Raw genomic sequence first — 8,956 nt, 5'->3', positions numbered from 1 at the left:
TAAGAATTTCTTACAGTCCCCATCTCTTACAGGTTCTACTACATCCCAGGGCTGTTACCCTGGCAACTAAGCTTCTAATACATGAAGTTTTGTGGGTACATACATAAACTGTATTCAAGCCATAGCAAAGTCATTAAGAAAAATCAAGTAATGGCTCAATTCTTCATGATCTGCTTCATCTCATTGCAAGGTGCTCTATTGTTCTTTTTTCATTTATTGGACTCCAGCTGTTCACATAAGCAGTTCACATCTGCTCAATAGTCCCAGTGTACTTCCACTTAGGCTCTCTATTTTCATTGTTTTCCTTGTGTGTAATATTTTTCATTCAACTATCTTTCAGTGCCATTACATTTCTGTTCCATCCTTTGATTCTTTATGTAACATGCAACATCATGTCCTTCATTATTCCCTTTTTGAATTAGTGCATTGGATTTACATATACTTGTTAGATTCATATTGACTTATTCATAAATGCATATAATTTAATTTGTTCCAATTCAATACTCAATACTCAATACTACCCTCTTTCTCCTACCCACAATCCCCTTTTACTACTCTATTGGTCTTGTTTTTAAATCTCATTCTGTGTTATTGTTGTTCAGATCCTTAAAACTATATCATATATTACCTATGTACAAGGTTATTTCTTTCTTTTATATAAATTTTTTATTTATATATGACAGTAGAATGCATTATAATTCTTATTACATATACAGAGCTCAGTTTTTCATGTCTCTGGTTGTATGCACAGTATATTCACATCAATTTGTGTCTTCACACATGTACTTTGCATAGTAATGATCATCACATTTCACCATCATTAATTATCTCATGTCCCCTTCATTCCCCTCTAATCCCTCTGCTCTATCTATTCCTCCCATGTTCCTGCTCCTTATCCCACTATGAATCAGCCACTTTATATCAAAGAAAACACTCAAAATTTGTTTTTTTTTGGGGATTGGCTAACTTCATTTAGTATTATTTTTTCTAACTCCATCCATTTACCTGCAAATGCCATGATTTTGTTCTCTTTTTTTGCTGAGTAATATTGCATTGTGTATATATGCCACATTTTTTTATCCATTCATCTATTGAAGAGAATCTAGGTTGGTTCCACAGTTTAGCTATTGTGAATTGTGCTGCTATAAACATTAATGTGGCTGTCTCCCTGTAGTATGCTGCTTTTAAGTCCTTTGGGTATAGACAAAGGAGAGAGACAGCTGGGTCAAATTGTTGTTCTATTCCCAATTTTCAAAGAAATCTCCATACTGCTTTCCAAATTGGCGCTACCAATTTGCAGTCACCAACACTTATTATTGTTTGTATGAATAATAGCTGCCATTCTTACTGGAGTGAGATGAAATCTTAGAGTGGTTTCGATTTGCATTTCTCTAATTGCTAGTGATGATGAGTATTTTTTCATGTATTTGTTGATTGATTGTCCATCATCTTCTGAGAAGTGTCTCTTCAGGTCCTTGGCCCATATATTGATTGGCGTACAAGGTTATTTCATGGTCCACCTTGCTCATCTAATAAATGTTTCATTGAGGAATTAACTTTTTTATTATAGTATTCCCTGTATTTAAAAGAAATAATATTTGCCTAAGAAATAATACTATGTAAAATAATTTTGTTAGATTAATGATTTTACACATTCATTCATCAAAACATATACATATGTATGCATAATTACCTATTTTAGGGGGCTTTGACTCTCCTATCTATTTCCTTGCTAACAATCCATACTTTATTTACTAGATTATTGGTTCTTTAAGCACAAATATTTTATCTTGTTCACAATTAAATTCTGAATTAACATGAGGAATATAATAGTTGCCTAATATGTGCATGTTGAAAAAAATGACCTATAACTATAATTCTAATGCCTTTACTGTAGACCTTTTTCCTAAATCTCCTTTTTATCTGCCTTTGGTTTTTACTCAATCACTCAAATGTCATTTATTTTTGCTTCTTTTGAGTACACTCTAAATGTTGGAGTTTCTATAGGTCACATACTAGATCTCTTCTTATTCTATGTACACTTCCTAAACTATTTTATTAATTTAAATTCCATGATATTTTATTTCACTAAAAAGTTTTGGCAATTCTTTAAAGACATTAAGTTTGATTCATTTAAGTTTCTCATGTGTATTACTGATTTTCTTATAGTTAGGGGAATTGAACCCAAGTTCACCCTACCCCTAAGCTACATTTCCAATCCTTTATATTTTTATTTAAGACAGGATTATACCAAATTACCAAAACTGGCCTCAAACTTGCAATCCTTTTACTTCATTCTCCCAAGTACCTGGAATTACAAGAACATACCACTGTGCCTAGTTTTGATAAGGTGTTTAATAAAAATACCTATATTAACAGAAATAAATTGTCAATTTGTAGTTTTACTTGGCTTGAATCTGTTATAAAGTTGGTGAAATCTATAATTCAGAGAAATGGTAATTATAAATATCATTGATTATCATACATATTAACTATTACAAGTACAAAAAATATATATCATAATATCACATATACATATATATGCATATATGAACTGTTTAGTATTTATATGTTAATTATAATGTCTACAATTGTTTCAAAATAAAGAGAATGATGATACAAATAAATATGTAAAGTACCATATTCTTGTTAAATTATGTTAGGTATTTAATGCCTTAAGTTTGCAAATTTGAAATACATTTTCTGTATTCATCCCTGACCCTCACAACTCACTTTTGATTTTCTTCCTTTCAAGATTTATTTATTTAGAAATAATTTGTTCAACTCCAGTGCTAATCATGTCCCTCTTTTCTTTTCTACATTAATTTCATCTATACCTCTAGTCTCTATGAAATTTTGTTGTCATAAGGATACCACTATTATCTGGAACTTAATATGCTTATGACCCAGGTATTATCCCAAGCTACTTCGGCCCTCACAAAACCCTAATGAAAGAGTTATAAAGAGAGAAACAGAGGCCAAAAAGATTATATAACTGTCTTAACATAAGCCATTAACTAGAATCAGGTATAAAACTAGGTCATCTGCTCTTGACCTCTACAGCAAATTTCGTCTCCACATGACATGTACTGTCCATATAATTTTAACATTTGTTACAAAAAATGTCTATATTTATTATTTCATAAATTACCTGACTCCTGAAGTATGTGTTTAAAAAAACTGTCTAGGTGGTTGCAAAACTGAACACAGAGAGATGTGGCTGCTCCCTGGGTTAAATGAGAAATGCTATTCTCAGGAGATTAATTATTGCAAATTAGGAGTTTTCAGTTGTCCAGAAGCATCAGGAAAGAAATAGTAGATTAGTACTGATAAACTCTCATGGGCTCTAAAAGGAAGCACTTTATATTGACACTAATGAAAAAATCAGAAGCAACCACACTTCAGAAGCTCAGAAATTTCAGTTTTCAGCATATTAAGAATTCAATCAAATAAGACTCAAAAGAGCTTTAGGATTACAATAATTGACTGGAAGGATGATGATTCATTCTTGTTATCTGGACCAAAGCCTTAGAGAAATCATTCTTTTTAAAAAATTCATTTTAAAAGAATTATGTATTTATACCTAATTAGAACATGTATTTTTATTGTTTTAAAATATAACATTAATTAGAAAATAATAATATGTCATTTTAATAGCTATGGATATTTTTTATGCCTCCACCTTCCACCTCAGTCTTATTTTATCAGTAAAATAAGAGCATATATGATATCTGAGGTTCAATAAAAATATTACTTGTTTCCTACCATCTTTCTCTCCAACAGAAATAAAAGCAAAACTTCTAAATTTTTTCCAAACATTGGAAAATTATCAATTTTGGAGATTTTTTTCTGTAATATGAGGTTTCACTACCCATATTTAAAAAATCTCACAGCCTTAAATATAAAGCTTTACTAACATACAATAGTTACAAATGTCAGTATAAATTTCAGTGAAAAAGTTATTAATCTAAACTACTAGAAATAGGAAAATGCTTTCATATTGATGGTGCAAATAATTTAATTTTTTCCATATGCTATGGTTTGGATATGAAGGTATTCCACAAAATCTGGAATGCTGGAATGTTTGTAGATGAAGTGATTGGATTATGAGATCAGTTCACCCAAGTTCGAGTGGACTAACTGAGTGGTAACTCTAGGTAGGTAGAGTGGCTGAAGGAAATGAGTCACTGGGGGCATGTCTGGAAGGGTTGGTCTTCTCTGTATCCCTGTTTTTCACTCTGCTTCCTGGCTGCCCGTGAGGTGAGCAGCTTTTCTCCACTGGGCCTTTAGCCATGATGTTCCATGTCATCTTAAACCCAGAATAATGAAACCAGCCAATAAACTAAACCTCTGAAACTGTGAGATGAAATAAACTTTTCCTTTTCTAAGTTGCTCTTGTTGGGTATTTTGGTCAAAGTGACAAAAAGTTAACCAACACCCTGTACTTTTAAAAAGTCACTGTTAACAATTTTTCAATTATAAAGAAAGGCATGCTAATTATAGAACATTCAGAACATGTAGAATACTAGTAGGTAAATATTCATCAGAAAAACATGATTAATTCTTTTAAAATATTGATTTATTTTCACTTAGTATTTTCTCTCATTATAATTATTTAGTAAGGCACAACAAACTTTATAATCATATATTTGAAAAATAGCACCATAAGTTCATCAAGTTACGGTCTGAAAACTTATTTTAAGATAATAAAATCAATAATGGCAATACATATCAGAATAATCAAAGAAAACTGGAGAATGTATATATTAGAGAAATACAAGTGCTTATTAAAAGAAAATGCTTGGTATTCTTGCACAATCTTATTTAAAAAATCTCTCCTTTTGGCTGGTTCCATAATTTGGCAATTGTGAATTAGGCAGCTATAAACATGGGGTGTGCACATGTCACTGCAATGTGATTACTTTAATTCTTCAGGATAAACACCGAGGCGTGGTATAGCAGGAACATATGTTGGTTCCACACTGATTTCTATAATGGTTGTACTAAGAATGAAATTATGTCATTTGCATAAAAATGGATGGAACTAGAGACCATTATAAGTAAAATAAGTCAAACTCAGAAGTTTAATGGTTATGTTTTCTCTCATATGTGGAAGCTAGAGATGAAAAAGGAAAAAAAAAAAAAAGTGAAGGCCAATATCTGAAAATCATAGGGAGTTCAGTAAAAGAAAGGGACTAAGGGAGGAGAGGGGGAAGTGCTGGGGAGTAATATTGTCCAAATTCTAATGTTATATGTGTATTGTGCGCATGTGTGAATATGTAACAACAAACCCATCAATGGGTACAATTATAATGCACCAATAAATAAGTTGGAAAAAGAAAAAAAATTCTCCTTTTATGAAATAATAATCTTTGACAAATTTAGAAACTTTGGAAAATTACCAATAATTTCACCATCTAGAATGAACACACTAAACCGAATAGTTTTTTCACTGTTTTGTGTATTTGGTAGAATCAAGAACCTATGATTGACATAATTTGCCTTTATTATATAATTATATTTATTTTTATTTTATAGTCTACATAGCTTAATTAAAATGAGCCTTCAATTTAAAATGTTGCTCTCTTAACATTATATTATTCTAAATTTTGCAAATTATTGGATGCAAATAAAAATGTATTCTGAATATATACATGTAGGCAGATTTTTGACATTTATCAACATCAGTAAATCTCATATCAAAACTATTATCTTGTTTTTACAAATGAATGAACTGAGATTCAGGTATATTATTGAACTGACTACAGTTAGAGAATGAATTGAGCCAAAATTCTACAGTGGACAATGTAAATTAAAATTTTAACAGCCTTTCCCATCAGCATATTGATTTCCTATGATGTATTAGGTGACACAGGAACACTCCCTACTTTTGAGATTGGAAGCGTTCTTTTGCTTGTGCATCACCTGACATCTATAAGTGAGTAAGCAAGGCAATCATAAAGTTCTTTCATTTTATTTGAATCTTCATTTCTAAGATGTTATGAAGCTGTTTTATACACACACACACACACACACACACACACACACACACATTAATACTAAGGATTGATCCACCCAGGGACAATTTACCACTGAGCTATATCCTCATCCTTTTTGTTTTATTTTATTTAATACTAATTTTGAGGCAGGGCCTGGTATATTATTTAGGCTGGTCTTGAACTTGTGATCCTCCTGCCTCAGCTTCCAGAGTCATTGGGATTACAGGTATATGCCAAACAAGACTAGCTAGAACAAAAGGAATAACTTTTCTGTGGTTCTTTGTGTTTTAATATCAGCATGCTTACTGAAAAGTAGTATCTATGTAACAGTAAGCAATAATGTTTGAGAGGAAGCATATTATTCAGAGGCAGTGTACTGAGTGAATAATGCTATCAATATAGACCAGATATATTTGTGTCTTTCCACAGTGTTAGACTTCATTGAATAACAATATTCACAAGCTATACCACTTTGGATATTTGCCGTTCACTGAATACTCATGTGTAGCCTGATAGTCCTAAGCCAGGCATTTACAAGTTCTTTTATTCCATTCCAATCTTAATTTCTAATATCTGTAACACTGAAGTCACATAGCATACTTCACACTTGATAGGTATAGATCACAAAAAAACTAAGAAAGCTTAAGGCAGCTACAGAGTTACAGGATGCTATACCAAGAGCATAGGCTGAGAGTGAAAATGATGCAAAGAGTCAGTAAGTATAGGTGAACAGAAAAAGGATTTTGCAAACCAGTTCAACAGAGTCGTCAAGGCAGAAAGTCCTAATTGATGGTGGCTCTAGACTGTCAGCTTGAGTCGTCATCTTGGAATAAATTGTGCATAGTTTTCAGGGTCAGGAGAAATTGCACTGTGCTGAACCTCAGTGGGGACTGAACAAGAGGTTTTATTTCTTGTGCCAATTATCCTGGATAAGGCTCATGATAGGTGACCAGGTGATGGGGTTGGGGGAACCACTGAATGCTCTCCTTTTATGGGACTTAGGTAAGTTACATCTGATGAGGTTGATAAAATTCTGTGTCTGCTGTTTTTCATATGATTTGGAAAGTCCACATATTTGTGACCGATTTCATTTGATAAGTTAGCAGGAATTAGTTATTTATCAATTTGTGACTCATGGTTTTATTAGGAAGATGGAGGTTGTTTATAAGCACAAACAAAATGTAAAGTCAATCCATCTTGGCACTAGGACTCAAAGTAGAGTAAGTCATGGCAAACTAAAGCTTTACAACAAGTAATATCTCAGGATTAACCACAGCCTGGAAACTACTGTTCTATGCATCTTGGAGTAAATCAGAGCAGGATACAGTCAACTCTTCAAAGACAGGCTGCTGGCTGTCCTCCCAGAGACCTCACTGCTTTTTGGCACAGTTATTAATTTACATGGCTCATGTGTCTGAACAGCTGACATGCTCATTTTCCAACCTCTCTTGAAGCTAGATGTGGCCATAGGACAAAATTCTGGCCAGTGTGTTGGGTTATAATAAAAAATGATATCTGATACTTGTTACTTAGAGGCAAAGGTTTAAAATTGAAAAGAAATAATAAGCAGTCTGTTTTGTGAGGCTGCAGATTGTAATCTAAAGTATTAGTCATCAGTAATCACTGGGCAAAGGCAAACCTTAGAGATTAAACAGTTAGTAGAAAGATCATGAGTTCTCAAAAGATTGAATACGTACATATCCCATAATCAAACTGAAACATGGTGTGCGTGTGTGTGTGTGTGTGTGTGTGTGTGTCTGTGTTTGTGTGTGTGTGTGTTATTGACCAGTTTATGTTTCATTCTTTTCTTGTAATGAATTAACCTACATCGTTGCATATACAAATACTATGTTTGTGTATATAGTTACGCTCACTTTTTATTTCCCTAATTTGTCAGTTTTGTACCTGCTTATTTATCTGATTACTACTGATTATCTAAATGCTTTTTCATTACTTGAAATTTTCATTTTGAATAACTTGTTTCTGCATCTAGCTTATTGAACATTTATCTCTCAGACTTAAAACAAGCAAATATTCTCCTTTCTCTGTTTTTGTTGGTACAATAAAATAACAAGGAAAATAACTTTTTTTATTTCCAATGAAGCAGACAAAGAGCAGATCATGTATAAATGATTTAGGATTTATGTTTCATTTCTATTAATTTGGATTTATTGTAGACATATTGATTCTGATCTTTGCATCATATTAGCAGTACAAATCCGGTAGAATTATTAAATGCAAACGTATTGGTATAAACCAAAAAAAAAAAAAAAAGAATTAGTGTGTTGTCTAACCTTGTTGTTTGAAAGGTTCAAGAACTCTTAGTGTTATGGTATTGAAAATATGTATTTGCCTTTCTGCCGTTGAAGTCTAGATGGATGTCTAGATGGATGTCTGCACAGCATCCTCCCAGAATGATGGAGTTCCAATGTAACAGAAAGGATGCACAGTCTTACATGGACTAAAACTAATCATTAGTGTTTTATTTGGACATCTTAAAAAACTTCCTGTAAGTCTTATTGAATTTTATTTCTCTAATAGCCATTTTCCAACTGGCTTATTTTGGAAATCACATTGAAATTTTATGTTTTATGTAGAAGTTAATGAAGAAAAAGGTTAAGAAAATACAATACAGCCAAAACTGTCTGGACTGGGATATGAAAAAGGAATTAAGATTCTTACATGTGTACAGAACTGAAATAGCATATTTATCAGTATTAGTACAAATGATGCAAGAACCCAAAGTTCCTAGCATACCTGAGAGCTGAAGATATCATGCACATGCGGCAGCAAACTTTTCCTTCAATGTACTATTTCTTCAACTCTGCAATTCCCAGTTATACTAAATCAGATAAATATTCTGATCTATCCTTAGATATAATTTTACAATCAATTAAACTTATGATCCACACTGCCCATGTCCATAGCAATTATGTAGTATAAACAAAACAGTTAAG

This window comes from Spermophilus citellus (genome assembly GCF_964194105.1).
Source record: "Spermophilus citellus genome assembly, contig: SCAFFOLD_427, whole genome shotgun sequence".
Classification (NCBI taxonomy): domain Eukaryota; kingdom Metazoa; phylum Chordata; class Mammalia; order Rodentia; family Sciuridae; genus Spermophilus; species Spermophilus citellus.
This window is presented reverse-complemented; position numbering follows the sequence as displayed.